This window comes from Elaeis guineensis, chromosome 15, assembly GCF_000442705.2.
Source record: "Elaeis guineensis isolate ETL-2024a chromosome 15, EG11, whole genome shotgun sequence".
NCBI classification, from domain to species: domain Eukaryota; kingdom Viridiplantae; phylum Streptophyta; class Magnoliopsida; order Arecales; family Arecaceae; genus Elaeis; species Elaeis guineensis.
This window is the reverse complement of record NC_026007.2, coordinates 67,333,498-67,355,164: the sequence shown is the minus strand read 5'-3', so window position 1 is coordinate 67,355,164 and position 21,667 is coordinate 67,333,498.

The following is a 21,667-nucleotide window of genomic DNA, read 5'->3' as shown; positions in this document are numbered from 1 at the left end:
GATGATACGTCGAAACTATCGCCTTGAGGGCATTTAGTCCGGGTCTTCCAAGTATGGCGTTGTAGGCCGAGGCACTTGGACAACTGTAAAAGTCAAGTGGACTGTGCTTTGTCGTGGTTCGGCTCCAACCGTCACAGGTAGGGTAACTTCTCCTTCCACCACGACAGCATCTCCAGCGAAGCCTATCAGGGGCGTAGAGACTCTCTTTAGTCTGTCGGCTGACAGTCGCATTCGGGAGAAGGTCGAGTAAAACAGAACGTTTGTTGAACTTCATTATCTACAAAGATTCTTTTTACATCATAATTTGCTATTGTTGCCGAGACAACAACAGCGTTATCATGGGGAGTTTGGATCCCCGAACATCTTCTTCTGTAAAAATAATTACATCGTCCGGGCATGGCTTCTTCGTCGGCTCCCCTCCAGCAGACGTCCCGGGCTCAGTCGTTTGGAAATCATATTGATGACCCCAGCCGTAGGTCGGTTATTCGTCGCTTCTTCAGTCGGCTGGGGTCGTTGATCGACGACGGGCCGGGTCGACAGATTCCTCCGAAACTTGTCAAGGTACCCCCGGCGTATGAGGGCTTCAATTTCATCCTTAAGTTGGATGCATTGCTCGGTATTGTAGCCGTGGCCCCGGTGGAATCGACAGTACTTCCGTCGGTCGAGGCCCTTTGCCTTCAAAGGTGGAGGCCGTCGCAGGTACTCTTCCCCTTTGATCTCCATCAAAATCTGTGCACGAGGAGCAGAGAGAGGAGTGTAGGAGTCATACCTGGGGCGTGTCGGCCTTGGGCTCCGCCGTCGGGGCGACCTCTGGTTCTGTTGTGGGGGTGAGACCCGACTGTCGGTCGGGGGCTTGCTAGGCAAGGCGGGGTCCTGACCCTTCCTTCACTTCTCCTTCGGGCCCTTGGGCTCGACCAAGCGCCGGTCGGAAACTCCTTCATCCGCGCGCATGTACTTGTATGCACGCTCCAGCAATTCAGCGTACGTTCGGGGGAGAGTTTTGTCCAAGGAGTAGGTGAATCGAGATGCCCTCAGCCCGCGCTTCATGGCCGAGATGGCCATGTCTTCATTGAGGTCCCGAACCTCAAGTGTGGCCGCGTTGAATCATGCCACGAAGTGTCGAAGCGTCTCATTTTCTCCTTGTTTGAGGGAGAAAAAGCTGTCCGATGTTCGCGACGGCTTCCGACTGGTGCTGAAGTAGACCACGAAGGAGTGCTCGAGCTTCCCGCAAGAGTGGATACTTTCCGATCAAAAATCGGAGTACCAGGCCCTGGCAGCTTTGTGGAGCGTGGCGGGGAAGCCGATGCAAAAGAGAGCGTCGGTTGCCCCTTGGATCGTCATGAGAGCTTTGTAGCTCTCCAGGTGGTCGATTGGGTCGGTGGAGCCGTCGTAAGGCTCCACGTGCGGCATCTTGAACCAACTGAAGATCGATTCGTCGAGGATGAGTCGGGAGAGAGGTTGGATGGTCTGGAAGTCAACATCGTTCGAGGACTTCTGCCCGTCCATCTGCAACTGGGCAAGCCGACAGTCAATTTTTTCGAACCTGCGTTCGTAGTCGTCGATCCGTCGGTGCTGAGAGACCCCAGGGGTGGAGTCTCCCGACGAATCCGAGAGGAAAGCAGACGGTGTTCGCGGCCGCTTCTCCTTCCTCGCTCGTTCCAGCAGGGAAGGAGATGGCCGTCGAGACCGACGGGTGTCACGCCGCGGGCGCCCCTCCTCCTCTTCCCGGGTGGGAGTGCTGTGGCAGGTGCTCCGGAGGAGGCGACGGAGATCGGTGCGGACGTCGGCGGCTGCTCCTGGAGGGCATCGAACGTGCCACCGATTGCTCGACCGGTGAAGGCAGTAGCCGGATCGGTTGCTGCTGAAGGCTTTTGACCGCGTCTGTCAGCACGGTCATCTGCCGCACGATTGCCACGATCTGTGCCTCCATGGTCACCGTGGGGTGCGGAAAGCTAGGTTCCGCCATGGAGGGTGGAGGAGAGGCCTCTTCCCGACGGGAAGAGCGCCTCGTCGATCCAGTGACCCTCGACCGCTGAGCTCTTGTCTTTGTCATCTCAAATTTTATGGGGGCTATAATCTCTGATGCTGTCGGTCGTGTGATACCATTACCCTCTTTCCTGGTGCGCCAATCTGTTGCGGCCAATCCCCTCGTCGCCTGGTCATCGAAAATAAACGCCCACAAAAGAAAGTCTGCACTGATCGGAGGTGGCTCCGGTGGGGACCCTCCGATGGTCAAGTCAGAGAGGAGACTAGGCAATAGCGAAAAGGAAACAAGGAGCTCAATGAGAGAGGGAGAGAGAGAGAGAGAGGGAGAGCCTGAGAGTTTTTCGAAGGGACCTCTTTAGCACTGTTGCCTTTCCCGATTTATAGTAGGAGGTGGTATGGCCCTGTCGTCGGTGATGTAGACAACTGGAGGGTTGTCAAATCGTCGGAGGTTGTCAAGTCATTGACGAGCTGACAGGTCCTAGAAATTAATTTGCGTCCTTGGCAGGACAGCACCCCAGGTTTTCTGATAGGGCAATGCCCCCTGGCACTCGTACGGCGTTTGCTTGATAGGACTGCAGCCCATGCCGCTTATTCGGCGTCTAGAAGGGCCTGTAGAGGTAGGACGTCAGTTATCCAAACCGATGGTGAGTCGGCGGTGTCCCACCCGATAGGGAGTCGGTGACGGGGGATCGGCTCTCAAGCGATCAGGGGCGACGTTGACTCGTTAGGCCGATCCGCTCCGATCGAGCACGATCGGTAGTCACTGTCGGTGTTGCCCACTGTCGGTCGGGTGAAGTCGGTCGGGCGAAGTCGGTCGGCCCATTCTCATGGATAGTCGGGATCGGGACCTGTAGTCGAGTCGGCGTTGAGGATGGTGGGTGCTGGTGAGTCGGCAATAGGGTCGGTCGGTATATCTCAACAGCACATAATAAAACATTTGGAAGGAAAGAAACCAACGGATTTTCATATTTGAAGCAGTCTCATCAACAGTGATAGGAAGGAATGTATTATTTCTATTTGGAGACTGGATCTCAACCGCCAAGAAGAAAGTGCTCAGCCAGGTTTACAGCATTCTCCATCAGCCTCCAACTTAACATCTGAATGAATCACTAGAAACCTAATTGTTGCTTACTTTTGCTCCTGGGACTGGATGTTAATAGTCGAAAAAATCTAATTTGAAAATGGCCTAAAGAAATTCTGTTCACTAAGTGAGCAGTTTTGAACTGGACAGCAAGATCCTTGTGTAAAACTACCTTGTAATTCTCTATTGCTAAACCTCATATGGAGGCGGAGACATATTATTGTTCCGCCATCTTTTTTTCTATCCCCTGTACTTAAGTCATCTAACCCTACTTTGTAAATTATTTTAGTATCTGCGGTGGCCAAAACCCAAGCTGATGAGGTCGGATTTTGTCTCTCGGGAAGAAGATGCGGTGAATGGATTTTTGTCAGAAGATGAGGTGGAGGAGTCCTCGGCTAAAGATGAGATGGAAGTATCCTCGACTGGAGATGAGGTGAAAGTATCTTTAGTTCGAGATGAAATGAAAGTATCCTCGACTGGAGATGAGGTCAAAGTATCTTCAGCTCTAGATGAGGTGGGGGTATCCTTGTCCAGGGATGAGGTAGAGCCCTTGGCTAGATATGAGATGGAAATATCTTCATTTGGAGATATCATAGAAGTATCCTCATCTGAGGATGAGGTGGAACTGTCCTTATCTTATCTGGGGATGAGGTAGAAGCTTCCTCATCCGGAGATGAGATGAAAATGTCCTCGTCTAGGGATGAGGTAAAGCTCTTGACTAGATATGAGGTAGAAATATCTTCATCCGAAGATGAGATAGAAGTATCCTTATCTGGGGATGAGGTGAAAGGATCCTCGAATGGAGATGAGGTGGAGCCCTCCTGGATGCCAGAGCTGGACCTGTAGGATAAAACTTCTATAGTCAGTCCGACCATGAAAAATTTATGGTCGGGCCGTCATTGTCTGCCACGTGTCCCCCACCCCACGAATCACAAAGCAAAAGCAAATAGAGAGGAAAAAAGGAAGGAGAGGAGGGGGAGGGAGGGGGTTGATGGTGCCGGAGCCGGAGGAGGGGAGGGGTAGGGACGATGCGGACGGCGGTGGGGTAGGGCTGCGATGGGGGCCAGTATGCAACCGATCGGGGGTCGGGTGCTGGCATCGAGGCGGGGGGCTAGGGCAAGGGTGGGCAGCTAGGGTGCAGGGGTCCATGGCGGGGGCGGCACGGACGTCGAGGGGTCGGGGTGCAGGCGGTCGGGGGGGTCAGGGTGCAGGCGTCGGGGCGGGGGGTGAAGCAGGGGCGAGGGGCCGGGGTGCAAGTGCCAACGGGGCGGAGGCGAGGGGCTGGGGGGCAGGCATCGGGGCGGAGCCGCCGAAGGGGGATGGTTTGGGCATGGAGGCATCGGGGCGGGAGGCCACGGCAAGGATGATGCAGAGGCATCGAGGTGGGGGGCCGCGGTGGGGGCGACCCGAACATCGGGGATCAAGGTGCAAGTGGTCAGGGCTGGGGTGCAGGCATCGGGGCAATGGGCCGGGACAGGGGGCGGAGTGGGGGTGGGGGGGCGGAGTGGGGGTGGGGGCGCCGGCGGGGTGGGGGTGGGGGGCTAGAGTGCAAGCGTTGGGGTGGAACCGCCGAAGGGGGGTTTGGGCGTGGAGAAAAAGAAACATTTTTTTTTATGGATGGAGGACACGAGGCAGATGATGATGGCTCGACCATAATTTTTTTTTATAGTCAGACTGACTATTAAAGTTTTATCTGAACCTACAAAATAAATTTCTGACCGAAAGATTTTTTGGTGGAGACCCTTCAACGCTCAAGTTAGCTTGAAATTGGAGAACAATAGTAAAAGAGCATTTCGAGACCTTTCGAGAGCTTACCTTGGGGGTCTTTGTGCCTCTCTATTTATAGAAGAGGAGTTAGAGTCGTACACGTCATGGAGTCTGGTCAGTTTTCGATTATTGTGCGTAGATTAGACTGGTGGAAAGTTATTTCCATTCGGGGCATGATCCAATCATGGAGATATTCTTCCTTATCTTGACTTTCTTGAATTGAAGGAAACACGGGATCAGTTAACGAAAACTACTGTACATCATAGTCGGAGGTTGGCTCGAGCCAATCTGAGAGAACGACGGTTCTGGCCCGAGGCGAAGCCAATATACTAGCATCGGGGGCCATGGCCCATGACGGCCCAAGCCCGAAGCCCATAATTACATTAAATTTTTTGCTGGCCCCTGCCCCCAATGGTGAGACCCTCCTCCACGACTCATTAAATTTTTTACTGGCCCCTGCCCCCAATGGTGAGACCCTCCTCCACGACTTCGCGACTCCTCCGGCGCCTAGCTCCATGACTCTATCAGTCCCAGCCCCATGTTCAGACCTTCTATTCCAGAACTCTGCCCGCCGCCCACTGCTCCGCACTCCACCGCCGTCAACCCCAATCCTAAGCCCGAAACCCTCCTTCTCCATGCTCCGCCGGCAGCCCGACACCCACTGGCCATTGCTCCGTGACTCCTCCAGCGCCCACTGCTCCGTGACTCTGCCGGCCCCAGCACCGCCCCAGCTCCGTGCTCCGTGAATTCATGACCCTGTCGGCCCCAACCCTCCTTCAGACCTTCTTCCCCGTGACTCCGCTCGTCGTCGGGTGCCCATTGCTCCGCGATTCCGTCTGGCGCCCATTGCTTAATTTGCGACTCTCTCTGCCCACTGCTCCTCTTCCTCCCTTCCAACGGCGACGACCGATGAGCCAACGTGAATGAGGCAACGACCGGAGACGATAGAGAATCAGAGGGTCACTTAATTGCTCCTTCTCCTATCCTTGCTCAATTGTTGTATTTACATTTTTACTAATTTAAGAGAGTGATAAACATGAGTTTATTTTGATCTAGGGTTTTTCTTTTTCTGAAGTCTGTTTCGGGGCTGGGTGAGGGCCGACCTACCTTGGCAGTTGGTTCGCTGCATATTATCTTCGACTCTTCTCTTCTCCGCCATCCCATACAATATCTTTGTCAAGTAGTAAGTTTTTATTGATCTAATTGTATTTACCTTAAATTGATTAATTATCATGTATAAAAAAGCTTATTGACGAAGGAATTTATCATTTTGTGATTTTTTCAGATAAAATTATGGAGAATTTTTTGAAAAAAAAAAAACTCCCTCCGACAAAATGGTGTAATTTATCTTTTGTTATACATTGGGTCTATGAGAATCATATATTTTTATTGTTATTATATATAATGCGCCCTAGCGATAAATTTTTTTAGATTCGCCATTGATTTTGGCCAAAATTCGAGCTGAGTCTTAAAGGTGATTATTGTTGACTCTTGTGTACCTTGGCCATATAGTCAACCGAGACCGAGGCCACGGTCCATAACAATATCATAATCAATATGGAGTACCTTGCTCCTCCATCTTGTCCTTCAAAAATAATACTGGTTTTAGATCAAGCTGAACAAGTAGAAAGATGGAAAATACAACGATAACACTCGCCAAAAGTTTCAGTCCACCCATTTCATTTCCTATTGGATAATGTCCACCTGCCCTTCTGTATACGCTTGTAACCGACAATCAAAATACTCCCTTCTGCATGGATCTTCAAATGTGTAGCAAAACATTGCTGGACAAATAATCATGCAATGCTGTATCACGATGGCATTGACTAAGTTCAATGCAAGTTGATTAGCATAAATCCACCTGGTTGAGTTGCAATCTGTGATGTCAATGATTGCACTAGGCCATATATTCATTAATACAAAATTACATAAAGAGGGTATTTGCAGCTTCTTACACCAATCCTTTTTTGCTATAATGAAGTTTTCACTTAGTTCTCGTCTTTTATAATTGTACATTGAACATGGAACAGTGGATGTTCCTTGCCTCAGACATCCCCGTAGAATACAATTGCCTTGATCTAGTTAACGCATGCCCTTTTGGAAACGAAACAATGTTTCAAGATGGCCACCCACAACTCGAAACCCAGCCACTGTTATCAACACAAGAAATACGGCATGCACTATGGTTTGCACTACCGAAGGGGAAAAGATTCTCTCATGTAGAACACCGGGAACAGAACTTGGTTACCAATCGTTGCACTTGTTACTGCAAACTTTATTTTTTCTTTGAGAAAATTACTAGAAGGAGAACTTGAACAGCATGTAATGTCTGTAAACCTTCCCAAGATTCACAATCTGGGATGGAAAGTTGGGATGGTACACAACATCTGAAAACCCATTTTTCTGGAGGCGTAGAGCAGCATACTGACCATAAAGAAAGCCACGTTTCCCCTTGACTGTCTTCAAAAGGTTGCGAGTGTGAAATTGTACACACATGCATACATAAATACATGCATGCATGCATGCATACATGCAAACATGTATGTATGTATGTATGTATGAAATTTAGTTATACAAATATCTTAATTTCCTTATAAAACTAACTAAAATTTTCATATGTCATGAATGTGCGCCAAAGGAATCACTGAAACACCTCGCGTGAAATTTAACATATACAGCGTATAGGATATCAGAGTTCCTGCATGGAGTTCACTGATGTGTTACAATATTATTGAAGCTTGCCAAATGCAGGCTTGCTTCCTATAGTGATTAATTATTAGGGGTGAAAATAAGTCTAAGCCAGTCAGGAGTGTGGAAATGTGTTATTATCCATTCCCAGTTCTAATGGGTGAATGTTGAACTGTTTCCAGCATTACATGGCTGGTGTCTGCGGTAACCGCAGGGGATGACCAGCTTTGTCTTTGCAGCTTCTCGTAAAGCCTCATCATGAGCACGTAAAACCCAAATGCCCATAAATATTGTATACCGGTGGCAAATAGTTGTCCCTAAGAAATTTTATGTTGACTGTCAAATAATATATTTAATTCTTGCATTAAAAGCTAATATAAGTGATTACAATGATGATGATGATGACGACAGAAGAACAACCCATTTGGCTTCCTCCAATGAACCAATGCCTGTTGAAGGAACCTTGAAGAAAACCAAAGGGAAGCTTATAAGGCTGCAAACGATAGCTCGAAAGACCGTCTTTAATTTTGTTGGATAACACCTAGAGTTCCCCCAAACACTTCAGTAGGGTCTGTGCTCCCCTTCATTGAAGAGAACGGCCTAATGAAGTGTCTGAGGGAACTCCAGAGGACAACCAACTTGCCTGATTAATTACACTTCTCGTCCACTAAATGGTTCTCGATAGAGGCTCGGAATTTGTTGAGTGACACCCAGAGTTCCCCCAAACACTTCAGTAGGGTTTATCCTCTCCTATATTGAAGAGACGGCCTAATGAAGTGTCTGAGGGAACTCCGGGGGACAACCAACTTGCCTGATCGCACTTCTCGTCCAGCAACTTGGCCCAGTAAATGGTTCTTGTTAGAGGCTCAGAATTTGTTGAGTGACACCCGGAGTTCCCCCAAACACTTCAGTAGGGTTTATGGTCTCCTATATGGTAGAGAACGGCCTAATGAAGTGTCTGAGGGAACTCCAGGGGACAACCAACTTGCTGACCTGCCTTATCCTCACAAAAAATATATGAGGAAAGCCCCGCATCAAACGTTTGAGAAGCTCACAAGGCTCACATCCTCGCTTCTTTACCAACTTGTTTTGGAGAGCACCACCCTTGGTCCCTATTTATAAGATTTTCCCTCGACCGAAAGCTTCTGATCAGCTCACAAAAATGGTATCCATTAGCACGGGGCACAAAGAAACACCTGGTATGCATGAGCTAGCCTGCATACATTGAACCTAGCCTCATTTTCGGCTCCTGCATGTGGAAGGAAGGGAATCCCACATGCACGCCTTTATCTCAACCTGTTGGTAGGAATCGTTTATGGGTCTCTCATGTCCCTTTTTATCCATATGTCGGTCTCTCAGAGATGCCAACCCCCTCAAAAAAACTGGTCTCGGAGCGAATACTCCTTATAGTCTGCTTCTCGATGTTCTTCACCCACTTGAAGTGATGCACACACATTCCTTTCATCACATGTTCAGAGCCGGCGGCCCAAGATCAAAAGAAGATTATGATCAAATTATATGTTGGCGTGTCACAGAGATCCACAGTTGGTTTTTACGATCAGCGAATTAGGTTTTGAGGGATGGCCAGATGGACAAGTAGAAGTAGAAGAGAGCAGAGAGCCCACCTCCTGACTTCATGGCTGAGGCCATTGAAGCTTATTTGGCATGGTATCTTGAGATAGAGACATAGCCAGTAAGGATAACCACAGGTGGCACTGTGACCACCAAGGATACCTTATTCCCCTTCCTTCCATGCATAGGATGGGATAGCGTCTAGGTTCATCGAATGTGGCCGGTGCCTATAGAATTTCGGAACCCCTTATCAAGATAAATGAACAGAGAGATATCGCATCATAAATAGGCCTTAGAAGTGGCGTTCCTGAAGCAAGAGTTGGGTGTCCCCTGGAGTTTCTCGCCATCCACTTCGGTAGTCTAGCTTAGCACCGCCATGAGAGCCAGTTGTTGCTCCATAGTCCATACTACGTTATTGGGGGAACTCTGGTCCCTGGATGAGAACTAATATAATTAACAGCCGTGGGATGTTGTTAAGGAGATAGCTCATGGCCTTGTAGTTGGCTGTCCCCTGGATTTCCCTCAGACACTTCATTAGGCCTCTCTCATAGGAGGAGCAAACCTACTGAAGTGTTTGGGGGAACTCTGGGTGTCACTCAACGTAGTAAATATAGGCTTTTGAAGATATTGATGAGCTGCTTCCAAGCTGAGCTGAGCTTTTCTCATGAGTTCACTCTAATCAGCTTAAGTTCTTCAAGGAAAGCCGAATTGGCTAAGTGGTGACCTCTAAACATGGGCAGTCCAATGGCACACGTCAAAGACTAGCAGTGCCATCTTGTTTGCCCCATATCTACTTAATGTAGTTAGCATCTTGATCATAGTTTCTATTCGCATATGCAATAAAGTTAATTAAACAAAATATTGGTTTTGAATTTTCTTCTGTCTTCCATGTTGTTGTTCGTCCAGCTTCTAGAACAAGATGTATACATGCTTTAATAGATTTTGTAATTTAATTGACTTCTACTTATTTAGTGGAAATAATTCATTATATGCGAGAATATTGTTGGGAGTAAGAAAAGATATATTCTCCTAAAATTCAATTAGCTCAACTACTATGTGATTGCATTTAGAGAATATATATCTAATATAAGCTACAGTATATCAGCTAGCTTTGTTATTTCATCATACCATTGTGTGCTCGACGGTTATAGTTATGGATGTATTAGGACATACAATTGCATGCTTCAGTCTTTCATTCGGTAACTGCTAATCAATTATTATACATTTCTGTCCTTTTCCAACACATGAACCTGTTTCAAAGAAAGTATTTTATGCACCTCAAACCAAATAAAATGAATAGCCTAAAATGGCCCACAGGCAATGGCGGATCTAAAAATTTTGCTTGGTAGGGTCAATATAATAAAAGAAGTAGAAGAGCCATAGGGAGAGAAAGAAAAAATAATAATAATAAAATATTTTTTAAAAAAATAATAAAATTTATAAAAAATGATAATGTATAATATCTTAAATATCTTTTATAATAAAATATTACAAAAGAGCATCGTATATACCGTCCATCGCATGATGGACGACTATACACGGTCATGTGTGGGCATGCATCATACAACATGCGGCCCCATGAGGCCCCACTTGGTCATCCATCGCATGATGGATGGTGTGTGCTGTTACAATAGAGGATATGCACTCTTAAACATAAGAGGTGCATGAATGGGATTGGGATGAGATATTAAAAAATAAATAAAAAAGTAATTAATAAAGAAAGAGAAAGAAGGAGAAAGAGAAGGAGACAAGGAGAGAAGTCAAAGTGATGTGAGAGAGGGAGAAGAATAGAGAAGTAGGATATGTGAGTCATTAAAGAGAAAGAGTATATGTCATACTTACTCTTTTGATGTGATCTTTTTCATCCTCTACTTCAAAATTTTACATGAGATATGAGGTCAATTCATAAAATTAGTGGGGTCAATTTTGACTTTTTTTCATTAGTATATATACATATCTAATAGTTTTTCATTTCTTTTTGTGATGTCAATTGACCCCACATTCACCCATATGCATCCACCAGTGCCCATAGGGAAGCCAAGATGTCCATGAACAATATTCTACATTTGTTTAAAAACTTCAAAATACTTACCAAGAACAGTGCTGGTGCAATAGTGGCTTGAACCAACTGTTGAAGCAGAACACCCTTAAATTACTGATGACTTTGGCACCAAATTTGCCATGCTACAAATCCAAAACATCCGTTCGACCATGTAACACAGCCGCATAAAGTCTAAAATGAAACCCTAGAGATCATGCTAGACCTATTACTCAAATGCTAGGTCAAACACATCCGAAACTATGTATTCTGGAACTTTGAAAAAGAAAAGAAAGATCGTAAACTTTACAGCCTAATAAGAATCCCCCACACTCACACTAGCATGAACATGAACTATCTTTTAATAAATATATATAACTGATAGGAAAATAATAAAATTCATACATCATCAATTTGATATTTGAATAATATCATCATGTAAAATTTTATTAAATACGTCAAATATTACAAATCAATAATTCTATTCAATAGTAATTCAATAAGATTACTTATCATTTACTGATTAACACAGTTCTGATCTAGACAATATTATTATTCTAGTACTACACTAGATCCGCCCACGCTCCAACCTATGGTAGGCCAAACACACGCCTCATTTTCGCTTGAGGCTGGCAATTGCATCTCAGCCTAAGCTGATATCACAATACCACATTTCATACATGCCAGCTGATCTAGATATCCTTCAATTAGATATGATTTATCATCTTGGTTTGATTTCTACACTGGACTAGTCACAACCATACTCCAATCCATGGCAAGTCAAAACATCTTAACTTATGACTAATACGTCATATTTCACACATAGTCGACTAGTCCACATGATTCTCTTTTTTCACACTTATAGTTATGCAAATTATGATTTGACTTTTCGATATTGAACTAATTATAACCATGCTCTAGCCCATAGTAAGCCAAACACAATGCTGCATCTCAGCTTAATGCCGACCCATCCAAACATTGTCCATGCCCCATCCATGTTAATAAAGTTATAATTTGATTTTCTGTAATAGATTAGTCACAATCATGCTCTAATTTGTGGCAGGCCAAAAATAATGCCACACCCTAATTTGATGCTAACCTAGTGTATACACTATGTTTCTTATATAACTAATTAACCTAGATGCCAGCCACACACTATTCATTATATTAAATCATGATTTTTCTTATTTAACATGATATCTATAATTAAATATCAATTAATCATGAACCATTAATTCATCAATACATATATAATACACGAGCCGGTATATAAATGAAACACACAATCATACAGGTATAGTTATAAATAATTTTTTTTATAATTATATAGATGATTGTATTAAAGAACCATTGCCTCTATTGATAGCAGAGCCAAGTAATGCGAATACTAACCAACCCCTAGGTCTATAAACTGGAGAGGGCAAGAAGATCGGCCCTACACCATCTTGCCTAAGTAATTGCTCACATATAAAGCCAGCCCTCACGATTAAATCCATTGTAAATGTCCAAGATCTCTAGTGGAAATTATAGAAAATTAGAGTAAATGATTGCACGATGCTAGTTTGGGACCTCTGACAGCACAATCCAGTCTAAGACGCCTTCTAATATCGACATAAACCCATCAAGAAGCTAGATCTTTTATTGATCTATAGGGTATCAAAAAAGTAGAGAGAGAATAAATAAAGAAGAAAGAGAAAAGGAAAGAGAAATTTTTTTTTTTGTTTTCTTTCTCCCTCTCCCATTCTCTTTTTCTTCCTCCCCCTCTCTCATTTTCTGTCCTCTTCATGCAAAACAGGAGAAGGGAGGAGGCCTTGGACCGGCCACCTCCCACCCTCCCATGGCGGTGACATCTGATAACGACCCATGATGATGGAAACAGCCCTCGATAATGCGAGTCATGGTCGGTGGTACGTGGTGTGGGAGAAAAAGAAAAAAAAGGAAAAAATAAGGAAAAAGGAAGTATCTAGCACCAGCCACATCTATGGTAGCAACCATAATCGACGATGACTGCTTGATGGCGGTAGTAGTGGCAATAGCCCCTCGACAATCCAAGCACAGCCACGTCCAACAATGGTGGCCGACTCGACGAAAAAATAGGAGAAAGGAATAAGGGAAAGCCTTATTCACCATAAAATTCGGACACCAACAGCACCAATTAGACCATTAATGGTGGTCTTAGGGTTAGAAAGAAAAAGAAGAAGAAGAGTTAAAGGTCACTATCTCAGTTTTAATGAAAAATCGATGGTGACATAGCAAGGTTTTTCAGCTAATTAAAGGAAAATCAAACACGTTGTCGTCAGCAATTAGTCGAAGATTCAAGAATGAGATCCATAGAGAAAAGAGGAGAAGGATTTTCTAGACTGAATCTAGATACTATTAGATTCCAACATGCCTCAAACTCCTCTGTTCTTTCCAAAATCAGAGAGGAGGCCGACTCCCATAACTAGTCCTCCTCTTTTGCCTCACGTGCCCACCTTTGCTCTGAAATTCGTATGAAAAAAAAAATTCTAGGTTGGCTCATTACAAAGTGCTTCTGCACCACTTTTTTCCTTGTGTGCAATCGATGCTGGTCCAAAGGCTTAGGCAGCAAGAGATGATACATTCCAGCCTAAATCCAATAAACTATGTTGGGGAATACCGACCGACCCCGTTCATGCCGACTTATAATCGGGCATACCCGACCGACCGACCGACCGACCGGTCATCGGGTGCCGTGACCGACCGATCGACGGCTCCCTACCCGACCGAGGATATGTCGGTCGGGCAGACCTTTTTCGCTCTCCCGACCGACTGCACCAGGAAGTCCGATGGCCGACTCCCGCAACGTGCCCGACTGACCGTCGGAGGGGTCTGAATCTCCACCCGATGCCACTCAGTCAGCCACCGACCTAAGGTCGGTCGACTCCTCCGATCGCCGTACTACTGCCAGAGGCTGTCAGTCCTGACAGCAGCATGCGGCACTGCCGCCTAAGGACATCATCCCGCCTAGGGCATTGTCAACCCTAGTGATTTGACAGCCCCACGGCGATGTGACACTTTCACGGCGACTCTGACAGTCTACAGTGAGTTGATAATTCCTCAATTGTCTGCGTCATTAATGACGGCGCCATACTACGCTCCACTATATATATCGGGGAAGGCTACAGTGCTGGGGGCCAGAAGAAAAACTGACAGGCTTGCCCCTCTCTCTCTCTCGTTGGGTTCTTTGCTTTCTTCTCACTGTTGCCTAGTCTCCTCTCTGACTTGACCGTTGGAGGGTCCCCGCCGGAGCCGCCTCCGGTCAATGCGGACTTTCTTTTGCAGGCGCTCGTTCCCGACGATCAGGCGACGAGGGGATTGGCCGCAACAGATTGGCACGCCAAGTAGGGGGGGAGTAGATACTAATGACAAAGACAAGAGCTCAACGATCGAGAGTCACCGGGTCGGCGAGGCGCTCTTCCCGTCGAGAAGAGGCCTCTCCGCCACCCTCCACGGTGGAGCCCAGCTCTCCGCACCCCCGGTCACCACGGAGGCACAGATTGCGGCAATCGTACGGCAGATGACCGTGCTGACAGACGCGGTCAAAAGCCTCCAGCAACAACCGGCACGGCTGCCGCCATCACCGATCGGGCAACCGGCGGCATGTCCGATGCCCTCCAGGAGCAGCCGCCGACGCCCGCGTCGATCTCCGTCGTCTCCGCAGGAGCACCCGCCACAGCGCTCCCACGGAGAGGAGGAGGGGCGGCCGCGGCGCGATGCCCATCGGTCCCAACAGCTTTCTTCCTCCCAGCTGGAACGAGCGAGGAAGGAGAAGCGACCGCGAACGCTATCCGCCTCCCTCTCGGAATCTTCCGGAGACTCTACTCCTGGGATCTCCCAGCACCGACGGACGGACGACTACGAACGCAGGTTCAAGGAAATCGACCGTCGGCTTGCACAGTTGCAGGTGGACGGGCAGAAGTCTTCAAACGATGTCGACTTCCAGACCGCCCAACCTCTCTCCCGACTCATCCTCGACGAACCGATCCCCAGTCAGTTCAAGATGCCGCACGTGGAGCCCTACGACGGCTCCACCGACCCAATCGACCACCTGGAGAGCTACAAAGCTCTCATGATGATTCAGGGGGCAACCAACGCTCTCTTTTGCATCGGTTTCCCCGTCACGCTCCGTAAAGCCGTCAGGACCTGGTACTCCGATCTTCGATCGGGAAGTATCCACTCCTTCGGGCAGCTCGAGCACTCTTTCGTGGCTCACTTCAGCACCAGCCGGAAGCCGTCGCGAACGTCGGACAGCCTTTTTTCCTCAAACAGGGAGAAAATGAGACGCTCCGACACTTCGTGGTGCGATTCAATATGGCCACGCTTGAGGTTCGGGACCTCAACGAAGACATGACTATCTCGGCCATGAAACGGAGGCTGAGGACATCCCGGTTCACTTACTCCCTGGACAAGACCCTCCCCCGGACATATGCCGAATTGTTGGAGCGCGCGTACAAGTATATGCGCGCAGACGAAGGAGCCTCCGACCGATGCTCGATCGAGTTCATAGGTCCGAAGGAAAAATGAAGGAAGGGTCGGGACCCCGCCGAACCTAGCAGGCCCCCGACCGATGGTCGGGCCTCGCCTCCGTGACGAAACCAGAAGTCACCCCGACGGCAGACTCCAGGGCCGACACGCCCCAGGTACGACTCCTACACTCCTCTCTCTGCTCCCCATGCGCAGATTTTGATGGAGATCGAGGGGGAAGAATACCTGCGACGGCCTCCGCCTCTGAAGGCAAAAGGCCTCAACTGACGGAAGTACTGTCGATTCCACCGGGGCCACGGCCACAATACCGAGCAATGCATCCAGCTTAAGGATGAGATCGAAGCTCTCATCCATCGAGGGTATCTCAGTAAATTCGAAGAAACCCGCCGACTCGACCAGTGACCGACCGACGACCCCAACCGACTGAGGAAGCGACCATTAATCAACCGACGGTCGGGGTCATCAATATGATTTCCAAACGACTTGGCCCGGGGACGTCTGCTGGAGGGGAGCCCACGAAGAAGCTGCACCCGGACGACGTGATTACTTTTACAGAAGAAGACGTTCGGGGCATCCAAACTCCCCACGATGACGCTGTTGTTGTCTCGGCAACAATAGCAAACTATGATGTAAAGAGAATTTTTGTAGATAATGGAAGTTCAACAAACGTTTTATTTTACTCAACCTTCTCCCGGATGCGACTATCAACCGACCGACTCAAGAGGGTCCCTACGCCCTTGATAGGATTTGCCGGGGATGCCGTCGTGATGGAAGGTGAAATTACCCTGCCCGTGACGGTCGGCACCGAACCACGACAAAGCACGGTTCATTCGACTTTTGCGGTCGTCCAAGTGCCTTCGGCCTACAACGTCATACTTGGAAGACCCGGACTTAACGCCCTCAAGGCGATTGTCTCAACGTACCATCTCTTGGTTTGATTTCTGACCAGAAACGGAGTCGGGGAGATGCGCGGAGACCAACAGCTCGCTCGCCGATGCTTCCAGATCTCCGCTCAAAGCGACAAGTTGAGGGACTCCCTGACGATCGACAAACTAGACCAATGGGAGGAGGAAGAACGGGGCTCACCGGCCGAACAGCTTGTGTCGATCCCGATCGCAAAAAACCCCGATCGGAAGCTATGGATCGGGTCTCAACTACCCGACCCAGAACGGCAACGATTGACGGAGCTGCTGACGGCCAACGCCGACATATTTGCTTGGTCGGCAGCAGATATGTCGGGCATCCCCTCGGAGACAATAACCCACCGACTCAACATCGATCCGACGATGAGGCCGGTGAGGCAGAAGAAAAGGTCTTTTGCTCCTGAAAGACAGAAGGCCATCGACGAAGAAGTGGACAAGCTGCTCGAGACGGGCTTCATCAGAGAAGCCGCATATCCCGATTGGCTTGCCAATGTTGTCATGGTCAAGAAAGCCAACGAAAAGTGGAGGATTTGTATTGACTACACCGACCTCAATCGGGCCTGTCCAAAAGATAGCTTTCCACTTCCAAAGAACGACCAGCTGGTGGATGCGACGTCCGGATTCCGACTGCTCAGCTTCATGGATGCCTTTGCTGGGTACAATCAGATTCGGATGGCGCCCGAAGACGAGGAGCACACTGCCTTCGTGACCCCCAAGGGCCTCTACTGCTATCGAGTAATGCCCTTCGGACTGAAGAATGCCGGTGCCACCTACCAACGACTTGTCAATAAGGTCTTTAAGGATCAGATCGGGCGCAACATGGAAGTATACGTGGACGACATGCTGGTGAAAAGTGCGCAGATTCTGGATCATGTCCTGGATCTCGAAGAAACCTTCCGCACTCTACGACAACATCGAATGAAGCTGAATCTGACTAAGTGCGCTTTTGGGGTGACCTCGGAGAAGTTTCTCAGATTCCTCATTTTACAGCGAGGAATCGAGGCTAACCCTGAGAAAATAAAGGCAATCATCGACATGCGCCATCCGAACACCAAGAAGGAGGTCCAGCAATTGAACGAAAAGATCGTTGTCCTCAGCCGGTTCATCTCTCGATCGGCTGAAAGGTGCCTCCCGTTCTTCAAAACTCTGAGGCAGGCGAAGGGCTTCTCTTGGTCGAATGAGTGCCAATGGCCTTCGAGGATCTGAAGAGGTACTTGGCTTCCCCGCCGCTGCTTGTGAAGCCGGAGGTCGGGAAGACTTGTATCTCTATTTGGCCACCTCCTCCGAGGCGGTCAGTTTGGTGCTCGTCCGAGAAAATGAGAGCCGAACCCATCAGCCTATCTACTATACCAGCAAAGTGCTCCGCGGCGCTGAAGCTCGATATTCAGAGACGGAAAAGATGATTTTCGCCCTGACCGTCTCCGCACAGCGACTCCGCCCATACTTCCAGGTGCATGCCATTGTGGTTCTCACCAACCAGCCCTGAGGTGATATTGCGCCGACCGGATACATCGGGATGACTGACGAAGTGGGCGATGAAGCTCAGCGAGTTGACATACAGTACCGACCGTGACCTGCCTTAAAGGCCCAGGTCCTGGCCGACTTCATCGCCGAATGCCGACGCCGACCAAGGTCGGAAGGGTAGACCCGGACGAGATGCGGTCCTGAGCCAGACCCAGTCTCCACCTGGGTACTGCACATCGATGGAGCTTCAAACACTCAAGGGAGCGGGGCTGGGTTCCTGCTCACCAACTCGGATGGGGTAGTCACCGAGTACGCCCTCCGATTCGACTTCAAAGCCTCCAATAACCAAGCCGAGTATGAAGCGCTCCTCGCCGGCTTGAGGATGGCAAGGGAGCTTGGGATCGACAGCCTCCGGCATTCTCCGATTCTCAGCTGATCGTGGGCAGGTCAAAGGTGAATTCGAGGTGCGAGATCCAGCCATGGCCAAATATCTCCAGAAAGTGAAGGATCTCGTAACGCGCCTCGGTATTTTGAAATTTTTCACATCCCTAGGTCGGAGAATGCCCGGCCGACGCACTCTCCAGACTGACGACCTCGGCTTTCGACTCTTTGGGTCGGACGTTCGTGGAGAACCTCGAGCAGTCAAGTGTCGATCAGGTCGAAGAGATGCTACAACTGACAGCTGAACCAAGCTGGATGGATCCGATTGTTCGGTTTCTGACCGACGGGATCAGCCCTAAGATCCCACGGAGGCCAGGCGCTCCGATGGTCGGCCTCCCAATATGTGATCATGGATGGCCGACTCTACAAAAGGTCGTTCTCCCTTCCCTTGCTCAGGTGTTGGGACCGATCGATGCAGATTATGCTCTCCGAGAAGTGCACGAAGAATCTACGGGAGTCACTTGGGGGCAAATCTCTAGCCTACAAAGTCCTGCGACAGGTTACTACTGGCCCACCATGAGAAAGATGCGGCTAAGTTGGTCCGGAAGTGCGAACCATGTCAGAAATATGCCAACGTACAACACCGACCGGCCAGCCAAATCACTCCTATTGTCGCTCCATGGCCCTTCGCTCAGTGGGGGGTCGACATTCTCGGTCCTTTTCCTCCAGCATCGGGCCAAAAAAGTTCATAGTCTCGCCATCGACTACTTCACCAAGTGGGTGGAGGCGAGCCCCTGGCGCAAATTACCGAGCGAAAGATGGAGGACTTCGTCCAAAAATCCATCATCTTCAGGTTCGGATTGCCGCATACCATTATCACCGACAATAGGCGACAATTCGACAACCAAAACTTAGAGACTTCTGTGCGAGGTTTCACATCACGCACCGACTGACTTCAGTTGGGCACCCGCAGTCCAATGGCGAAGTCGAGGTGACCAACCGGATCATACTACACGGCTCAAAACCCGACTGAATGAAGCCGAAAGGCCTCTGGGTCGACGAGCTGGGCTCCGTTCTGTGGGCTTACCGAACGACCCCCCGCGTTCCGACCGGGGAGTCACCTTTCAGTTTGGCCTATGGGACGGAGGTGATGATACCACTCGAGATTGGGCTGCCATCTACCAGGGCCAGCGATATCAAGAGCCGGACAACTCTGATTGTCGGAGAGCCGACCTAGACCTCCTCCCCGAACTACGGAACGAGGCTCAACTTCGCATGGCTTCATACCGACAGAAGGTAGCCCGATATTACAACGCCAAGGTCAGACCAAAGCTTTTCAGCCTGGGACTTAGTCCTGAGAAAGGCTGAAGTCTCGAAGCCCCTGGACCAAGGGAAGCTGGCTCCGAACTGGGAAGGGCCCTACATGGTAGCAGACACCTATGGGCCGAGGGCTTACCGGCTGGAGACTCTGGAAGGGAAACCCATTCTCGGACCTGGAACGCCGACAACCTGAAGTTGTATCACCAATGAACTTTGTACTTGTTCATTCGGAATACAAATTCAGTTTCAAATTTCGGAGCTTCAACTCTTCGACTGACGATCGGCGCTCACCAAGAAGGTCGAGTCCCGACGTCCCAACTCGGACTTATTGTCCGCGTGAAACCGACGGCCCGACCGCCGATGATGTATCGGGTGCTGCAAGGGCCGAACCATCCCAGCGACGGGAGTTGACACTCCTTTTACGGTCGAACTTTCGGGCCAGACTATCGGCTAACTTACCGATTGAGCCCCGACCAAAGAAAGGCGAAATGCCTACGCGACCGCCGTCGCAACTTACTGACCGAGCTACGGCCGGTCGAAGGATATTCGGCTTGCCACCGTCTATCACACGACGCGACCACAGTCGCATTCATGACTCACCGACCGAGCTACGACCGACCGAAAGATATTCGGTTTACCACCGTATATCATAAGGCACAGTGTAAATACCCGACACAAGGGTATCGGGATCCGACTTATCATCGTTTCCCTGACTAAATGCGCCGGACGACATCCGACTGAACGCGTCAGAAGAGACCCGACTGCCAAGCTTTATCCGACGGTCGGTCAGCTTTCAACTCAACGGATGCGCCCGACTCACAACCGGGCGAAGGACGCCAGACTTAGGCCCTCGACCATCGAAAGGCCGATCCAAAGTCGGGACTTGTTCTCCGAACGTCCTAACTGATCTATATGGGTTAGCGACTTATGCATTCGAATGCATTCCACAACACATGAAAAGAGAAAAGCAAGCAGAGGAAAAAAAGTTTAAGTCCAAGACTTTGATTCCATTGAAGATCAAAATGGGCTTTACAAAGTTGGGCCGAAGCCCGAATACAAGCCGGAGCAAAAGTAAAAAAGAAAAACAAAAAACCGACTAATCATCGGAGTCGGCCTCCTCCACTGGGTAGCGACGGGGGACGGTCGGCGAATCCGCTCTGGCTTCGGCAGTCGGGGCCACCTGATCTTCGGTAGCCTGCTCTGCGTCTTCTTCGGCTTTCGTCCTGGTGGAAAGGCCTTTCGATACTGGTTCGGCCGTCTCCTCCACAGCTGGGGCCTCCGACTCTGGCAGAACTATGCTGTTGAGATCGAGCTCCGGGTACAGGCCTCGAACGACTTTCGAGCATCCTCGTACCCAACCCGATACGAAAGGAAGCCGCTCTCCAGAAGCTCTTCTCGATACAATTCCGAGTCACGGAAGTCTTCGATGGCCCGACCCAAGGCCTCCTTCGTCGACTCTGCTTCGGCCTTCGCGATGTCTGCGTCGGTCTGGGCGATGGACAAGCCTTCTTCGGCCTTGGCAAGATTTCTGAGGCTTACTCAGAGCTGCTCGCGGTCGGCCTCCAGTTCCTTGGCGAAGCTGTCTCGCTCGTGCCGAAGCCGACGGACGGTCTGGGACTTCTTCTTCGCGTCGTCCCTGGCCGACTGCAGCTCCGACCCCGACGTCGCCAAGGCTCCCTTGAGTCGGGAGACCTCCTCCGTAAGTCGGGAGACCTCCCCCTCAAGTCGGCCCTCCCGTTCGACCGACTGTTGCAGCTGGTCGATCAGGATAACCTTGTCGGCTTCAAGGGCCGCGACCTTGTCCCTCCAAGCCGCGTGCATGTCGCCAAACTTTCAGTATCCGGCCTCTAGCTCGGATATATTGAAGACCAGCTGCACAAAACAAAACCGACCGTTAAGGGACCAAACTTACGGGAACTACATTGAAGACAAAGGAAAGAG